The sequence below is a fragment of the Bos mutus genome, chromosome 13, assembly GCF_027580195.1.
Source record: "Bos mutus isolate GX-2022 chromosome 13, NWIPB_WYAK_1.1, whole genome shotgun sequence".
Lineage (NCBI taxonomy): Eukaryota > Metazoa > Chordata > Mammalia > Artiodactyla > Bovidae > Bos > Bos mutus.
In genome coordinates, this window is record NC_091629.1 from 30,845,055 (window position 1) to 30,864,307 (window position 19,253).

Genomic DNA, 19,253 nt, shown 5'->3' on the forward strand with positions numbered 1-19,253 from the left:
CCCAGCTGACGCGCCTCCTTCAGCTTGAGGCGGGGGGCTGAGCAGACAGCGTGCGCGGGCTGGGGCGGGGGCTACGTGCGCGGGGCGGGCCTGCGTGCGCGCCCCCACCAATCACAGGAGCCACCGGCAGGGGCACGCGCGCCTAGAGGCCTAGAGGAGGAGGCGGACCCAGCGCCACGCTAGGCCAATCGAGACGCCATGTCGACATGACGTAAGGGCGCCGAGCGCCTGTCGGCGGACCCAGTGGGGAGTAGCGGGCGCGCGAGCGCGAGGGGAGGGACTTCCGGCAGGTCCCGGAAGCGGGAGCTGTGTGTTCTCATGCGAACGGGAAGGAGCGTTGGGGCGCTGGAGTCGCGAGGTTGAGACCTTTTCGGCCTGAAACGGGAAGGAGCCGCTGCTGTCCCGCCGTCAGCCCGCGCCGCTCCGACCCCCGCCGCTCGTCCGGGCCGGCCGCGCCCCTGCTCCCGCCCCTCCCTCACAGCCCGTCCGCGTGTGGCGCGGTCGCCGGGCACCGGGGCTGCGGCGGTCGGCGGCCGGGCGGCGGCGGCGGCGGCGCTGACAGGTGAGCGCGGCGGCGGGCGGGCCGCTCTTCCCCGCTCACGCTCCCGCCGCGCCGCACCCGGCCGCCGCCTCGGACCCGCGCCGCGCCCGCCTGTCACGGGCCGCCATCTTCCCGGAGGACGCGGCCGGGCAGGGCCGGGCTGGCGCAGCCGGGCCGGGGCGCGGGCCGAGGGGCCTGGGTGCGCGCCGGGGCCGGGTCGGGGCGGCGAGCAGGGCTGGGTCCGGGCAGGGCCGTGCTGAGGTCTTGGGAGCCGGAGCAGGGTCCGGGCAGCGCAGCCGTCCAGCCCGCACTGCGGCGGCCTCGCCCTGCCCTCCGCCCGGGCCCGGGATCGCGGCCGGCCGGGCGGGGAGGGCCCGGGTCCCTCGGACCAGGAAGTGGAATCCTGTTGCTTTGGGTGTGCTTGGGACGCGCCCACTCTCCTCTGAGAGGCTTGAGCACACGCACACTCTGGAAGAAATGGGAAAAAAATTCTAAAGATGCCCTGTGCTCGAGGAAGGGGCAGGTCGGGAGTCTCTTACCACCTGCTTCTCAGTCGTGTCCAATCAGAACGTAAAACTTAAGACTTGTTCAGACTTCACTGTAATTTTGTATTGCAACTTTCCGTGCAGGTCATCTTGTTTTCCCCCTCATTTCTACGTAAAATGGTCTTTAATTTAGGCTGAGTTGAAACTTGAGAAGATTTTCTGTAGAGTAGCTATCCTGTGCGTTCGAGACCCTCTGCTTGGCTGCGCTGTAACTTGCCCTAAATGTTAAGTGGAAGCTTGAAGTTTTGGAGAACTGAAGGAACGCGAAGATTTCCCTGAACTGTGGAGGGAAATGAGATATTTATCTGGTCTCTTATTTTGTGTTAAGTATATAAAATGCTTTTGAGATAGGTTCTGAGTTGTAGTTTGCAAAGACCACAGTGGGAAAGAGTGATGTTCATTTCTGTGGAGGTCAGTATGCGCAGTGTGCAATTTGCATACTTTCCCACCTACCTGGCTCCTTCTAATTTACCGTCGGGGTACTTTACAGAAATTGAAATGGTTGTGGCTTGTCAATTTTTCTCTGTATTTAATATTCTGCAAGGCAATTTTGTAATCAGGCTATATGAAACCGCTTGATAGAACTTTGCTCGAGTTGCTACGGTGAAATACTTTCTCAAAGGCATCAGATTAGCGTCTATTTATCAACCATACATTTGATTTGTGTACTTAGCTTCGAAACTTACATTTAGAAATTAATTTCATCCTGTATTTTGAAAAGTTGATATGAATTTACTTTTTAAGGTGAAAAAATGGGCGTGTGAACGAAGAGAGGTAGACATGGTTTCTTATTGATTAGAAATTACTCTCTGGGTGCTTCTCTTTCTTATCTGAAAGAGGGATAGTAATAATAACAGCTTCATAGGGCTATTTGTAACATGTTGATGTTGGTTGTTTTTAATATTTTGTTGTATTGTTAAGTTCTTACTTAGAATTTGGAAATGGTGTTTACCTTATTACTATTGTCAATATTCTTTTTGTGGCTGTCAATTTTAATTTATTAACAGAATTTTTTGTTTTTTAGTTTATCACATGCATTTGGGCAGAGAAAGTAAGTTCTGAGGACAGGATGTTTATTTGGAGAAAGGAGTTTTACTATATTTGAGTAATAGGGAGAATGGATGATAATTTGAGTACAGAAATTTCTTGGCATTCATATTTATGTGTGTTGTTGAAGAATAGCTGCAATTAAATGGCAGCACCTTTAGGGAAAATTTTGATTTTATTTAATGTTCCTAGGGATTGTACTTCTAAAAAATTGAGATTTGGATAATTTATTCATACTAATACGGTTTTCACAGATAAGCACAAATTTTCATAAATGCATGTTTAAAATCTGTGGAAAGAAGTGTTTACACTCTTTTTTTAATGAAGCAGCCTTCATATATCATAAAGTAATTCTACAGTACATACTGAAGTGCAAGATGGGAACATCATGTTTTTAATGGTAATAACGATAATGCCTTAAAGTAGCCCCACTACTCTACACAGATTTCAACAATCTTACAGGTTTTTACAGTGATAGAGCTGCAGTTGATGTTACCCACCAAGAAGTGGCCGACAAACTCTTTTCACCATTATTTCAGAGTGTCCTGCTGGAGTTAATACTTCCTATAGTGAAAACTAGGATTATAATCTAGGTCTTCTAATTTAAGTAACGTGTTATCTTTATGATGGTTCCTTGAGGTTGCAAAACTATATATATATTTAGATCTCATTTGCTTTCATCCTAATGGGTAAGGCACAAGTTTCAAATTGGGTTTCATGCTTGTACTCTGTTGTAGAGTTCTCTCATATTTAAGGATTTTTTTTCAGATTGGTAAATGCAAGAAAATTACATATATTGTGATTCCTCCTATGAGACCATTGATTCAGCTTTTCTAATGAAGAGAAGAAAATAAGCAGTAAATTTGTATTTATTAAAAGTATATTGTTAAATAGACACTGCTGCAGGGTTGGGTCACTTATGCTGTTTTTGTAAAACTTTATTCCTGTAAAGAGTTCTCCTTTTTCTGTAAGAGCTAATTTTAGAGCACAGTAAAGGAGGCACAGCCTTCTGAGAGGGTTACACTCACCCGACCAGATTTTAATTTAGTTCAGTTTGAACTTTTTGCTCCTAATTGTTGCACTTGTGCTATGTTTGAAGCTACTCTACTCCTAAAGTTATCTTGATTACAAAATGAATTTTTTTTATTAGAATGTGGAATTGTAAGGTAGACAACCATTAGGGTCTCTTACTAAAAGGGGGAGAATAATTCCAACATGGAAATGAATTTTTCTTCATGTTCTAACACTTTTATTTTTCCCATGTGTAAATGTCTTTCTTATGATCAGGCAAAATGATTGACTCAGCTTGTTTCTCCTTCCTTCTCACTCTCCTCACCCACAGAGCCCTGTACCTTTTGTCACTTCATTGCCTTTATAAACTCTTTGGCCATATTTTCTAAAGCTGTCGTGACACCTTTGTACTCAGGAAGGGTTGCAGGTGAGTGGTGCCTGTTATGCCTTGTGTCATGGTCTGGTTCCCTCTTCAGTGTCAGCCCTGCTTCCCTGCTGTAGCGAGACCTGGGCCACAGAGTGCATTCTGTAACATGGAGAGCACTTCCTACTTAACTTAAATTCAGTCAAGTCTTCACTGAAAATGTTCTTTATGAAATATGACATGCAAAAGTTTTGGCTCAAAAACTGGTAAATTAGGGTGGTATTTATTCGTGGGATAAAAATAAAATGCTCGTTTTTATTTGCACACACCATTTTTGTCACGCTGTAGCCAGAGATTGCTTAAGGCATATCCTGAAGCTTTAAAGGCCTTTTTGAAAACTCCTCAGTGACTGTCCCCCACCTAACTAAGATGTACCCGGGGCCTTGCCACGTCTGCTTTCTCCTTGCCAGCTGGACCACCCTTTGTTGGCCTTAGCTGACCACAGCCTTTCCCCCCAAATCTTGGTGTTGTCTTTGCTGTCTGTAGTTTCTTTGCCTGACATTGAAGGCCTTTTTTTTTTTAACTTCACTCCTTAACCCATCTTTATAAAAGTATTTCAGGAATCCTTGCCTTAATTTTTAAGGTTGTGCTGAGCACTTTCTTTTGTGTTTCCGTAGCACTGCAAGGCATTGCACTCATTAATTAACATAAGCTCCTTGTGGGCGAGATCCTTTTGTGTCCCTAACCTCTGCCCAGCCCAGGACCACATACACTACAGATGTTGTAAACTTTGTTTTTCTGGAGGGATAAAACACTTCCTACTTCAGTTTTAGAATTTTTTGCATGCTTTCATGAACAAACAGGAAAATCTTTACTCGAAAAGAATTCAATAGAAAATGCATAAAACATCATACTTAACAAAATGTTAACAGACTTGATAGCTATATGCAACGCATACAGTATTGTAGGTGGAATGATTTAACTAGGTGATCTCTTGAGAATATTCTTTCTCAGTCTTTAAAAATGTGCACCTTTTGAGAACAAATTTCTTTCTGTATTTTGCTTTAAATTAAATTATATCAGCCAAAAACAAAGCAGTTACGATAATGAAAATGTATTTTTAAACCTGAGTGGATTTTTCCATTTTTTATTCTCTATTGAGAATCATTGCTCCAGGACCTGATGCAAAGCAGGACTGCTGAGAGGAAATGCTTCATTCATTCCTTCTTTGATCAACCAGACATTAGCAGTACAAAGATGAATGCTACCGGAGCTTTTCTCTAAGGCTTGTGGTCTAGAAGGAAGTAATACTGTGAGTTGTTTTACTTGAAGTAAAATAGATCTGCATTTGGACTCTTGAAGCTTTTGTACGTGAATCTTGTTGAGGACTCTGCACCGCACATTTCCTCGAGCAGCCCCATCAGGACAGTCATGTCACTTGCATGGAGGGTGGTAGACACCCCTCATCCCTCTTTCCTGCTTTATTTTTGTTTGTATCACTTAGTACCTCGTTATAAGATGCCTTGTAATTTCTGTATCCCATGTACCTTCTGTCTTCTTGTACTTGAATGTAAACTCTGCAGTCGAAGGTTTGTCTCTTCTGTTCATTGCTGTGAACCCAGACCTTAGAACATGGTGTCCACTAAATAATTGATGAGTAAATACCACGGTTGTACTGGTGAACAAAAAGGGATAAGCAGTCCTCACTGTGAGGCAGGGAGACAGTCAGTCATGTTGTGCCAGGAGGTCATCATGTAGCCTTGCATGATGAAGCGGGGGAGGGGCCTTCCGAGCAGAGCATAAGGGTGCAGAGGCTGAGCTCAGAACTCCTTTGGAGAGGCTGCCCCCCAGGGAGGTGAGTGAGGCAGCAGGGGGTCCTGGGTGTCTGGAGCTCCTGGCGAGGGTGAGAACTGTGCTCTCTCTCCTAAGAACAGTGGGGCGCAGTCAGGAGGCTTTAAACTAGAGATTTGTGTGACTAGGATTGCCTCTTTTAAGTGGTCCTTCTGCTTTACTGTGAGTTATGTCCACAGGGAGGGATGGCTGCACATAGACTGGTATTGCTCGACCCCAGGGTGGCAAGCCCTCTTGCTTTCACTTGTGTTTATCACAGTGGAACAGTCGAAGCCCTGGTCTAAATGAAGGATACGATGCTTAGAATCCCTTTCACTTGTAATGAAGGATACGTTGCTTAGAATCCCTTTCACTTGTATTGCAGATAATCGCATGTGTGTAAAAGATACTTTAAAAATATGCCTTAAGTCTGCTAGTGTTTCTTGTTTAAAATATATTTGTTATTTCAGCTTTTATTAAGGCAGACTAATTAACAGATTCCTTTTTTAGAAACATCTCTGAAAAACGAGGACATTTTGTTTTCAGATTTCAAAAAGCTTTGTTTTATTGTCAGGCTCGAAAATGCAGTGATTAAAAGCATAGTGACCAATTGGATATAGATTTACAAATTGCTTCAGTAGTGGTTATTTCTTGCTTAGTATATTAAACATTCCCTTTTCAAATATTTTTTAAATGATCAAGTCCTTTAAAACCTCTTCTCTAAGTACTTTATACTTTCTGAACATTTTTATTTGTTGATTACATATGTCTCTGTATTTTGTTGTTGAGATTTTTACCATCTGTATAATGTCTTGCAGTGTACAGTTGATCCTTGGACAACACAGGGGTTGGGGCACCAGTCCTCTGTGCATTTGAAAATTGGAGTAGAACTTTCTGGTTGGTTCTCTGTATCTGTGGTTCCACTCCTGTGGACTCAGCCAACTTTGGGTCATGCAGTACTGTAGTGTACATTTATTGAAAAAAAAAATCCATGTAAAAGTGGATCTGAATAGTTCAAGCCTGTGTTGTTAAGGGTCACTTTTGTGTACGTGTGTGTTTGTGTGTGTGTATGTTATAAACAGTGCAGGTAGCATGTACTGTAATCCATTGCAGGCTAGCTTCTCACAGCTCCCATGGTCAGGGAATGCCAGCAACCTTTAAAAGCAGACTTGAAGTCCTTGTGAAGAGAGTTGCCTTTTAAACATCTGGACAAGGCAAAAGCATTTTGTCTTTGCTTGTACTTTTTAGAAGGTGAAAAGATTTAAGCAGCTGATTGTCATTTAGTGCAGAAGCTCAGTGTGGAAACCCTTTGGGGTAAACTTTCCCTGGTACTCTTGTAAGGTCCTTATTTCATTTGAGTTCATATCTGTATCTCCAGCGATACTTCCTGTCAGACTAGAATGCTATTTCCAGTTTCCCTTCGTAGGTCACTTGGAGTACCGACCGTTGCACAAATGAGTAACTATGAATCAGCAGTATTTGCTTCTTCACACCTTAAATATCTAGGGAGGGGAAGGGCAGTCAGTGAAGACGGAAAGATGCAGTGAGTGAAGCAGCTCCTAGTACTTGCTCCCTGTGCCTGTGGCCCTTAGTTTTTCATAGCTCTTCCCATTTCTTTGTATACGTTGATGAGTTTTCCTACATTCTGCTGGAATCATTATCTTTCAGGGCTCAGTGCAGGAGAGTTAACCTAATCATGAAAGGACCAGAAGTAGAAATAGGATCATCAAATAAAACTACAGAAGCATTCAGGCACACAGAATTTGAAAGCCTGTGACTTGGAGAAACTTCGAGTTAAGAGTGAAATGTTTCCCTGCAAAAGAGTGCTTTGGGATACTAAATGACTTAACTTTTATTTTTATTCTTTTAGATTAATTTTTAATGGAGTATGGTTGCTTTACAGGGCTTCCTTTGTGGCTCAGCTGGTAAAGAATCTGCCTACAATGCGAGAGACCTGGGTTTGATCCCTGATTGGGAAGATCCCCTGGAGAAGGGAAAGGGTACCCACTCCAGTGTTCTGGCCTGGAGAATCCCATGGACTCTGCAGTGTTGTACAGTCCATGGACAATGGACTATGCAGTGTTGTATAGTTGTCCAATGTCCAACTGTACAATGTTGTGCTAGTTTCTACTGTATAGTCGAATGAGTCAGCCATATGTATACAGATATCCCCTCCCTTTTGAACTTCCTTACCCTGAATGACCATAACATTTGGTTTTTTCTGTCATGGACACTCTTAGCATACTGTTCCTTTGATGTTTAGAATGTCAAGAGTATTGTTTTTGTTGTGGAAGTTTTTAATCTTTTAACCTAAAGTGTTTCATGAAATCACAAGATTATAGGTCAAGATAAAAACGCTATAGGTCAGGTGTTTTCCCAAAGTCACTGCTGCTGCTGCTGCTGCTAAGTCGCTTCAGTCATGTCCGACTCTGTGTGACTCCATAGACAGCAGCCCACCAAGCTCCGCCGTCCCTGGGATTCTCTAGGCAAGAACACTGGAGTGGGTTGTCGTTTCCTTCTCCAATGCGTGAAAGTGAAAAGTGAAAGTGAAGTTGCTCAGTCGTGTCCTGTATGGCCACAAATCACATTATAGTGATGCCCCCTTGTCTATGGGGAACACTTTCAGAGACTCCTGGTGGATACCTAAAGCTGTGAGTAATGCTGTAACCCATATATATACTATTTTTTCCTATAAGTACATACCTAGGGTAAAGTTTAATTTACAGATGAGGCACAGTAAGAGATTAACAACAATTAATAAAAATATGACAATTATAACCATATACCAAAATAAAAATTATGTGAGTGTGATCTCAAAATGCTTTATACAAATTTAATACCTTTTCCATCTTTGCTAGTCATTTTTCAAGCACAGTGGCTATAACTTTTGCACTTTGAGGTGCAACAGAAAAACTAGCACAAATTTCTTTTTCTTTCACAGTTTCACAGTGTTCATACTGTAGATATTAACCTCAGCATACAATTTTTTTTCCTTTACTAAGTCAGAAACTTTTACCTTTTCACTTACAGAAAGCACTTTATAGCTTCTGTTTGGCATATCTCACTTGCCAGCATCATGACTCTTGCGCTTTGGTTGTTGTTCAGTTGCTTAGTTGTATCTGACTCTTTGTGACCCCATGGATTGCATGCCAGGCTTCCCTGTCCATCATTTCTCACAAGCTGTTCAAACTCATGTCTATTGAGTCGATGATGCCATGCAGCCATTGCCCTTTGGGGTAGTTATTAAATAAGAGTCCCTTGAACTCTAGCGCTGTCACACTGTGATAGTTGATGTGATGACCAGCTGGCAAAAGAGTGACTAACAGGCGGGGTACGCTGCACACAGGTGTGAGTCACGTCCGGGCGGGTCAGTGCAAGATCGGGTACTGTGCAAGATCAGGTCCCGCTCTGCAGACGTGCAGCATTGAAAACGTATGCATTGTTTTTCTGGGATTTTCCATTTGATGTTTCTGGACCACAGTTGACCCTGGGTGACCAAAAACATGGAACGCAAACTATGGATCAGGAGAGAGTCCTGAGCTAGCTAGTCAGTTTACAGTTTGGGGTGGAGTGTGGTTAAGCTTATTGATAATTTGTGAAGAATAAGTGTTGCTGTTCAGTCGCTAAGTCGTGTCTGGCTCTTTGTGACCCCATGGACTGCAGCATGCCAGGCTTCCCTGTCCTCCACTGCCCCCCAGAGTTTGTTTAAGTTGATGTCCATTGAGTCGGTGATGCGTCTTGTCCTCTGCCGCCCCCCTTTTCTTGCCTTCAATCTTTCCCAGCATCAGGGTTTTTTCCAGGCTCTTCAAATCAGGTGGTCACAGTATTGGAGCTTCAGCATTAGTCCTTCCGATGAATATTCAGGGTTGATTTCCCTGTAGGATTGATTGGTTTGATTTCCTTGCAGTCCCAGGGACCCTTAAGAGTCTTTCTTCTTCAGCACCACAGTTTGAAAACATCAGTTCTTTGGCGCTCAGCCTTCTTCATGGTCTAATTCTCATATCTGTACATGACTACTGGAAAAACCGTATCTTTGACTCTATGAACCTTTGTGGGCAAAGTGATGTCTCTGGTTTTTAATATGCTGTCTAGGTTTGTCATAGCTTTCCTTCCAAGGAGTAAGTGTCTGTCTGTACCAAGTGTTTAATAATAATTACCAATACACATAAAGCAGCCTTAATTCAGTTACATGGAGTAGTTTGTTTTTTATTTATGCCATTGTTCAGTTCAGTTCAGTCACTCAGTCATGTCCGGTTTGTGACCCCATGAATCACAGCATGCCAGGCCTCCCTGTCCATCACCAACTCCTGGAGTTCACCCAGACTCAGGTCCATTGAGTCAGTGATGCCATCCAGCCATCTCATCCTCTGTCGTGCCCTTCTCCTCCTGCCCCCAATCCCTCCCAGCATCAGAGTCTTTTCCAATGAGTCAACTCTTTGCATGAGGTGGCCAAAGTACTGGAGTTTCAGCTTTAGCATCATTCCTTCCAAAGAAATCCCAGGGCTGATCTCCTTCAGAATGGACTGGTTGGATCTCCTTGCAGTCCAAGGGACTCTCAAGAGTCTTCTCCAGCACCACAGTTCAAAAGCATCAATTCTTCAGCGCTCAGCCTTCTTCACAGTCCAACTCTCACATCCATACATGACCACTGGAAAAACCACAGCCTTGACTAGACGAACCTTACTTGGCAAAGTAATGTCTCTGCTTTTGAATACGCTATCTAGGTTGGTCATAACTTTCCTTCCAAGGAGTAAGCGTCTTTTAATTTCATGGCTGCAGTCACCATCTGCAGTGATTTTGGAGCCCAAAAAAATAAAGTCTGACACTGTTTCCACTGTTTCCCCATCTGTTTCCCATGAAGTGATGGGACCAGATGCCATGATCTTTGTTTTCTGAATGTTGAATTTTAAGCCAACTTTTTCACTCTCCTTTTTCACTTTCATCTAGAGGCTTTTTAGTTCCTCTTCACTTTCTGCCATAAGGGCGGTGTCATCTGCATATCTGAGGTTATTGATATTTCTCCTGGCAATCTTGATTCCAGCTTGTGTTTCTTCCAGTCCAGCGTTTCTCATGAGGTACTCTGCATATAAATTAAATAAGCAGGTGACAATATACAGCCTTGACGTACTCCTTTTCCTATTTGGAACCAGTCTGTTGTTCCATGTCCAGTTCTAACTGTTGCTGCCATTGTTGCTGCTGCTGCTGCTAAGTCGCTTCAGTCGTGTCTGACTCTGTGCCACCCCATAGATGGCAGCCCATCAGGCTCCCCTGTCCCTGGGATTCTCCAGGCAAGAACACTGGAGTGGGTTGCCATTTCCTTCTCCAATGCATGAAAGTGAAAAGTGAAAGTGAAATCGCTCAGTCGTGTCTGACTCTTAGCGACCCCATGGACTGCAGCCAACCAGGCTTCTTCATCCATGGGATTTTCCAGGCCAGAGTACTGGAGTGGGGTGCCATTGCCATTGTTACCTGCCTGTAATTACAAGACTGAGGGGGAGCTTTAATCCTTTTAAACTATTTATGTAATGTTTGATGTGGATGAAATAACACTTTGAAGTAAGTCATTTTCTGAGATTTTGCATTTTGGTCTAGATTATTTTATTAACTGAGATTTGATAATAGCTTCTGAAAACAACTTCCAAAAGTGTAGTATTGTGGTTATTTTCTTAGGATGTTAGAGCTCTAAAGATTCAGAGACAGAAGCCCACAGAAGTAAAATTAATTGGAAGTGCAGATCACAATAAACTGGAAAATTCTGAAAAGATGTGAGTACCAGAAAACCTGATCTGCCTCTTGAGAAACCTATATGCAGGTCAGGAAGCAACAGTTAGAACTGGACATGGAACAACAGACTGGTTCCAAATAGGAAAAGGAGTACGTCAAGGCTGTATATTGTCACCTTGATTATTTAACTTCTGTGCAGAGTACATCATGAGAAACACTGGGCTGGAAGAAGCACAAGCTGGAGTCAAGATTGCCGGGAGAAATATCAATCACCTCAGATATGCAGATGCCATCACCCTTATGGCAGAAAGTGAAGAGGAACTAAAAAGCCTCTTGATGAAAGTGAAAGAGGAGAGTGAAAAAGTTGGCTTAAAATTCAACATTCAGAAAACAAAGATCATGGCATCTGGTCCCATCACTTCATGGGAAACAGATGGGGAAACAGTGGAAACAGTGTCAGACTTTTATTTTTTTGGGCTCCAAAATCACTGCAGATGGTGACTGCAGCCATGAAATTAAAAGACGCTTACTCCTTGGAAGGAAAGTTATGAACAACCTAGATAGCATATTCAAAAGCAGAGACATTACTTTGCCAACAAAGGTCCGTCTAGTCAAGGCTATGGTTTTTCCAGTGGTCGTGTATGGATGTGAGAGTTGGACTGTGAAGAGAGGTGAGTGCTGAAGAATTGATGCTTTTGAACTGTGGTGTTGGAGAAGACTCTTGAGAGTCCCTTGGACTGCAAGGAGATCCAACCAGTCCATCCTGAAGGAGATCAATCCTGGGTGTTCTTTGAAAGGAATGATGCTAAAGCTGAAACTCCAGTACTTTGGCCACCTCATGCGAAGAGCTGACTCATTGGAAAAGACTCTGATGCTGGGAGGGATTGGGGGCAGGAGGAGAAGGGCACGACAGAGGATGAGATGGCTGGATGGCATCACCAAAGCGATGGACGTGAGTCTGAGTGAACTCCGGGAGTTGGTGATGGACAGGGAGGCCTGGCGTGGTGCAGTTCTTGGGGTCTCAAAGAGTCGGACACGACTGAGCGACTGAACTGAACTGAACAGATGATTGGCTGGTGGTAGAGTGAGGACTGTGACTCGCTATGTTCTCCTTGGCCCTAGTATAGAACTCAGTGGGATACTTTTCAGTTTATACCCGAACAGAGGAATTTTAAAAGAAAAATTGAATTGGTAAAAGTGTTAATTTTATGTACACGATAGAATTTTGGGTCAACATTTAAAAAAAAAATATGCATTTGTTTGGCTGTGCCAAGTGTTAATTGTGGCACGTGGGATCTTTCATTTGTGGCATGTGAACTCTTAGTTGTGAGGTCTAGTTCCCTGACCAGGGATTGAACCTGGACTCCCTGCATTGGGAGCTCAGAGTCTTAGCCACTGGACCACCAAGGAAGCCACAGTCAGTATTTTATTGTTTCGTTTTTAAAGCATATTTGTAAAGCAGCCATTGAACTGTGCTTTTTAAAACATTGAATTAATGTATATATTCCAGGAAAATTAAGGGTTTTCTTTGTCATTTTAGATAGTTTAATCTGTTAGCTTTAATCCATTTAAAATCCTTCCTGTTAGCAAGGCACTAACAGGTCTTCTAGTTTGTATTATATATTCAGATTTGTTTTTGAGAACTAGCCTAAGTGAAATTCATTTAAATTCCATGGTCTCCTTCCTGAAGCGTTCAGACCTTAACATCTGTGTCTGGTGCAGGCCTTGGCCTTCAGGCTTTGGAAGCGGTGCCCATCTGTTCACACCCACCGCGTGTCTGTTTCTGTGCAAACAGGGATCTGCCCTGAGCTCTGAGCACTGCTCAGGCCTTCAGACTGGCTCCTCCACAGCCATCTTTGCTAAAATCTGTGCCTTCGCAGCCTGCACTGTTCTGGACTGGAGGCCTGAGCTGGGCCTTCCTCCACAGAGGACCAAGCTGTGACTTGGACCCAGAGCCCTGGCTCTTCCCCCCATTTGTTCTTTGGAGCACCTGTCTTGCCGCTTGGGAAACTGAGGCCTGGAGACAGGTGCCTTATACCACACAATGGCAGAAGAGCAGAAAATGGGGTTTGCCTGACTTCTTCTATATCCACTGCAAATAGTGCTCAAAGCATGGGTGTCTTGCATAAACGTGTCTTAGGTCTAGTAACCTGGTAGATTTGAGAGCTGTAAACACAGCGTAGCTAAGCATCAGAAATGCTGGCTTTAACTAGAAAGTTTTAATGTTAGTTTTATAGTGATGATTGTTGAGATCGTGGGAGCCCACAAGACTGAGAGAAGGTTATTTACCTTGCTGAGCAGTAATTCAGAATTATTGGCGGTGATTCTGGTTCTCCTAGTTGCTTGGAACTTTTATTGTGATGTTACTTATTTTGTCATCTGTTAGAGTATTATCCTAAGTGGGCTAGGACTTGTGATCCTGTTGGAATAAGTAGTAGTATATCTTTTTAAGTTCGTAACTGTGGAATGTAAATTTTTTTTTGTTTCAAACATGGTATCACTTTTTCAAGGAGAGCTGCCGTTAGGGGGTATTTGATGTATTTTAATATTAACCGATTTGCTGTCCTTTTGGTGAACATGAGAGTGTGTTCAGTTGTCACACCTCATCTCTCAGGCTGGTGGTTAGAGTGTGCTTGGACTCTCTGCTACTTTCTGAGTACAGTGTTGCACAGGTTCTCCCGCTGTCCTGTCTGGAAGTGGAACCTTCCATAAGCCAAAATAAAGAAGCAATTACCTTAGGATGCATCTTGTTCAGAGAAGCACAGAATAGGTGGACACACTGCTCACAGCCGGGTGTTGGCCGGATGCTGAGTCTCATGTCTTGGGGAAGGAGCTTGGAGGGGTTGCTCACTGCTCAAGTGAGCACTGCTTCTATAGCTTTGCTGCAAAACAGACTCAGAAAGCTGGTTTTGATTTTCACAAAGGCAGAAATTCTCTTCAGATCTCTTGGTTAGCAAAAACAGGACTAATATAGGCCCTTTGTACAAGTGAACTTTGGCAAAGTGGGAGACTTCTGTGTTTCATGGCTCCCTGGGGCCAGTGCCTGACTCACTGCCACTCGTTTGAGCTCGTACCCTGTGCTGATGTGCCCTAAAGACGCTCACGGGAGGTAAAATCACCCCTGCGGAGTGGAGTCCCCTCTGTTATGTCCTCCTGTGCTCTGCTGGGTGGCGAGGGTGGACTTGCATGAGGAGAATCCTCAGGCTCCTGGGTCGGTGTTTAATGTTTCTGGTCTCCATCCACTTCTTCCAGTGCAAGGACTCATGACTTTCAGTGTATTTTCAAAAGGATCTTTTACTTCTGCTCTTAATACTAATAGTAGATCTTGTGTGTTTGCCACCTAGGAACTTCTTCTGTGAGTTGTTACTTTGAGAATTAAATGGACTTTTTTACTATCACTATCACTTTGCATTTAACTCTTCTCTATGTTCAGACCCCAAGTGCATACTTACATGTATGCATACACAAACACACAAATATACACACAGAAATGTAACAACAGAATGAGAAAGACGAGAAATCTCTTCAAGAAAATTGGAGATACCAATTTCATGCAAGGATGGGCACAATAAACGACAGAAACTGTAAGGACCTAAGAGAGGCAGAAGAGATTAAGAACAGGTGGCAAGAATATAGGGAAAAACTATACAAAGAAAGGTCTCAATGACCTGGATAACCACACTGGTGTGGTCACTCACCAAGAACCAGACACCCTAGAATGTGAAGTCAAGTGGGCCTTAAGAAGCATTACTATGAACAAAGCTAGTGGAGGTGATGGAATTCCAGCTGAGCTATTTAAAATCGTAAAAGATGATGCTGTTAAAGTGTTGCACTCAGTATGTCAGCAAATTTGGAAAACTCAGCCATGGCCACAGGACTAGAAAAGGTCAATTTTCATTCCAGTCCCAAAGGAGGAGAATGGCAAAGAATATTCAGACTACCATACAGTTATACTCATTTCACATGCTAGTATGGTTATGCTCAGAATCCTTCAAGCTAGGCTTTAGAGAACTTCCAGATGTACAAACAGGTTTAGAAAAGGCAGAGAACCAGAGATCAAGTTGCCAACATCTGTTGGATCATAGAGAAAGCAAGGAAATTCCAGAAAAAACATCTTCTTTTGCTTCATTGACTACAGTAAGGCCTTTGACTGTGTAGATCACAGCAAACTGGAAAATTCTTAAAAAGATGGGAATACCAGACCACCTTACCTGTCTCCTGAGAAGCCTGTATGTGGGTCAAGAAGCAACAAGTAGAAATGGACATGGAACAATGAACTAGTTCAAAATTGGGAAAGGAGTAAGACAAGGCTGAATATTGTCACCCTGTTCATTTAACTTAAATGCAGAGAACATCATGTGAAATGCCAGGCTGGATGAATCACAAGGTGGTATCAAGATTGCTGGGAGAAATATCAACAACTTCAGATACGCAGATGATACCACTCTAATGGCAGAAAGTGCAGAGGAACTAAAGAGCCTCTTGATGAAGGTAAGAGTAGTGAAAAAGCTAGCTTAAAACTCAACATACAAAAAACTAAGGTGATGGCTTTATTTTTTGGGGCTCCAAAATCACTGCAGATGGTGACTATAGCCTTGAAATTAAAAGACGCTTACTCCTTGGAAGGAAAGTTATGACCAACCTAGACAGCATATTAAAAAGCAGAGACATTACTTTATCAACAAAGGTCCATCTAGTCAAAGCTATGGTTTTCCCAGTAGTCATGTATGGATGTGAGAGTTGGACTATAAAGAAAGCTGAGCGCTGAAGAATTGATGCTTTTGAACTGTGGTGTTAGAGAAGACTCTAGAGAGTCCCTTGGACAGCAAGGAGATCCAACCAGTCCATCCTAAAGGAGATCAGTCCTGGGTGTTCATTGGAAGGACTGATTTTGAAGCTGAAACTCCAGTACTTTGGCCACCTGATGCGTAGAGCTAACTGATTTGAAAAAACTCTGATGCTGGAAGGGATTGGGGGCAGGAAGAGAAGGGGACGACAGAGGATGAGATGGCTGAATGGCATCACTGACTCAATGGACATGAGTTTGAGTGAACTCTGGGAGTTGGTGATGGACAGGGAGGCCTGGCGTGCTGCGGTTCATGGGGTCACAAAGAGTCGGACACAGCTGAGCAACTGAACTGAACTGAAGGTGATGGCATCCATTCTCATCACTTCATCACAGCAAGTAAATGGGGAAAAGAGTGGAAGCAGTGACAGATTTTCTTTTCTTGGGCTCCAAAATCACTACAGTGACTGCAGCCATAAAATTAAAAGACACTTGCTTCTTGGAAGGAAAACTATGAAAACCTAGACAGGAAATAAAAAGCAAAGACATCACTTTTGCCCACAAAGATCTGTATAGTCAAAGCTATAGTTTTTCTGGTAGTCATGTATGGATGTGAGAGTTGGACCATAAAGAAGGGTGAGTGCCTAAGAATTGATGCTTTTGAATTGTGCTGGAGAATGCTCTTGAAAGTTCCTTGGACTGCAAGGAGATGAAACCAGTCAATCCTAAAGGAAATCAGTCCTGAATATTTGTTGGAAGGACTGAAGCTGAAGCTCCAGTACTTTGGCCACCTGATGCAGAGAGCTGACTCATTGGAAAAGACCCTGATGCTTGGAAAGATTGAGGGCAGGAGGAGAAGGCGGTGACAGAGAATAAGATGATTGGATGGCATCACTGACTCAGTGGACATGAATTTGAGCAAACTATGGGAGATGGTGAAGGACAGGGAAGCCTGGCCTGCTGCAGTCCATGGGGTTGCAGAGAGTTAGACATGACTTAGTGACTGAACAACACATACACACCCATTCACAAAGCCTAGAGAGTATCAATTACAGTGAACTCACAATAGTTTTACCATTGTCTAAGAATGTTGTGTTTTCCCACATTAACACATCTTCTGGAATATGCAGCAACAGAAGCTTTTGCTTGGAATCATCTTAGTTTTTGCACTTTATGTTTTAACTACAAGGAGTTTCCTCCCACATGTTTAGTGGGTGAAAATGAAAATGATTAAGCATATTTCCCTGGATTCTGCTCTGCTGGGTGTTGTATCAGGAGAGCAGGAGTCAAGAAGGGAGACACTTGCCCGGCCTGCTGTAATGGAGAGGCGGCTGCCTTGCTGTGTTGTAGAGGGTTTGCAACTCAGGCTTTGTGCAAAGGGTGGGGGATGAGGGTCCAGCTGGCCTGCTTGGTTGGTTCCAGATATTACAGTGCATGGCGTGGCAGGTGCACGCTGAAGGTGAGAGATTAACTCCTTCGGGAGCATCATTCTGCAGAAGGATTGGTGCGACTGGGGGAGGGAGACCTAGGAGGTTGGGGTTGTGGTTCCATTCAGAGATGATAGTTATTGAAACAGTTTAGTGACAGTGGAGGTGAGGAGGGATAAGCTTATATGAGAGAAAGATTAAAAATTTATTTGCAGGTTTATGGTTAGAGCAGTGGGGTAGACGAGGTAGTGTATTTCCTTGAGACTGGGGGAGTGTAAGTTTTTATTTGTTTTATATGAGGATGGATTTTTTAAACAGTTGATTTTGACTTATGAGGAATCCATAAGTCAAAAAATGTTCCCCAGATATTTGCTTAGATGCCCTGAAATTTAACAGGTGGTGGTAACTGAAACGTGGAGAAGCTGAGTGCAGGAGGCTCAACGAGGTGGAGGCTCCACGTGATGCTCTCCTATGAATGCAGCTGCCTGTGGGTAGCAGAGTGTGGGGCTGGTGTGCTGCTCCCTGCCTTAGCTCTGTCCTCTTCCTCCTTCCGGCTGGGTTGTTTGCTTATAGAAGCCAGTTCATTTTGTCCCTTAGTTTGTGCAAAGCAGTTGTGCTCATTAGTGCAAGTGCATGATTTAACTGTAGAAACTGCAGAGAAAAACTCATTTTCATTAAGTCTCTTAAAGTTTTCTAAGATGCAGTTTATATGTTTTTGGGTTCTTTGCCTTGACTTTCGAGGTCTAGTTTTTGAGAAAGAGTTGTGTAAGATTATAGTTGTTGTGGAATATTTCCCTTTCACTGAAGTGTACGGTCTTTTTTTTTTTAATTACTAAATTTATATATGATTCCAGAACTTGAAACAGTCGTGCCGCCTCTAGTTCTGGTTCTTCGGTGCCCCCCCGGGATTGTCAGCGCATCCCAGTTTGAGCAGCACAGGGTTGGAGGAGCTCTGAAGTGCGTGCAGTTCTTCAGAGTGCTGAGTTCTGAGCTGCTTGCTGCTGCTGCTGCTAAGTTGCTTCAGTCGTGTCCAACTCTGTGTGACCTCATAGACGGCAGTCCACCAGGCTCCCCCATCCCTGGGATTCTCCAGGCAAGAACACTGGAGTGGGTTGCCATTTCCTTCTCCAATGCAGGAAAGTGAGAAGTGAAAGTGAAGCCGCTCAGTCGTGTCCAGCTCTTAGCGACCCCATGTACTGCAGCCTACCAGGCTCTTCTGTCCATGGGATTTTCCAGGCAAGAGTACTGGAATGGGGTGCCATTGCCTTCTCCACTTACCCTCCCCCAATGTTCCTCTTGTATTGAAAGAGTATTATGTTTTTTCAACTGAAAAACTGCAGTTATGCGATTATAAATTAGAAAGCACAATAGAATGTGATAGTACTTGAAGAAATGCATGATTCATTAGAAGGATGAGATGAATTGAGGCTTTTTCCCTTAGAAAAAGAGTTAAGAAATGCACAATCTAGAGTTTATTTTTAAAGAGGACTTCTGGGTCTCTTGAAAGACTTGTGGTATTGATTCTGACTTTTGGTACAAGTGTATACTAGTACCAAATGCTGTATTTGGCCATCAGCATTTTTTTGTTTTCCAATGTAAATGAGAGAAAGTGAAGACTTTTGTGGAGAGTTTCGATAATCTCATGTTCAATGATCACATATTCAGATTGGAAGTACTAAAGCTTTATAGTTAAAAAACCAAAACTACATATACGCAGTCCCCTAAGGTAAACATAAAATATAGAAGGTGGTTCTACATATGGAAGGTCAGCAGTAGTGGTATTTTCCTGCTCTGTGTAGCCACATCGAGCTTTCCATCAGCACAGTGAGTGTATGGCTGAGACAGAGGTGCGGATGCTCACCCACAAGGGGCTTTGCAGCAGCTGAGCAGACTGATGTGAGAAGGACTTGGGGTCGAAGTGAGGGCCCTGAGGCAGGAAAGGATGAGGAGGTCTCTCCGCCTGGCAGACTACTGGCCA

The 19,253-nt window shown here is 43.6% G+C and overlaps 1 protein-coding gene across 2 annotated transcripts in view; it reads left to right on the forward strand.

Moving 5' to 3' along the window:
* Window positions 1-283: 283 nt before the first annotated feature.
* LARP4B (La ribonucleoprotein 4B) overlaps window positions 284-19,253 on the forward strand; it is a 90,125-nt gene continuing 71,155 nt past the window's right edge. The window contains exons 1-2 of one of the 2 annotated variants that reach the window (XM_070381225.1): window positions 284-562; window positions 3,476-3,571. The gene's annotated coding sequence lies outside the window, so the exon portion shown is untranslated. The remainder of the gene's footprint in view (window positions 563-3,475; window positions 3,572-19,253) is intronic. The other variant, XM_070381224.1, reaches the window with a different exon arrangement.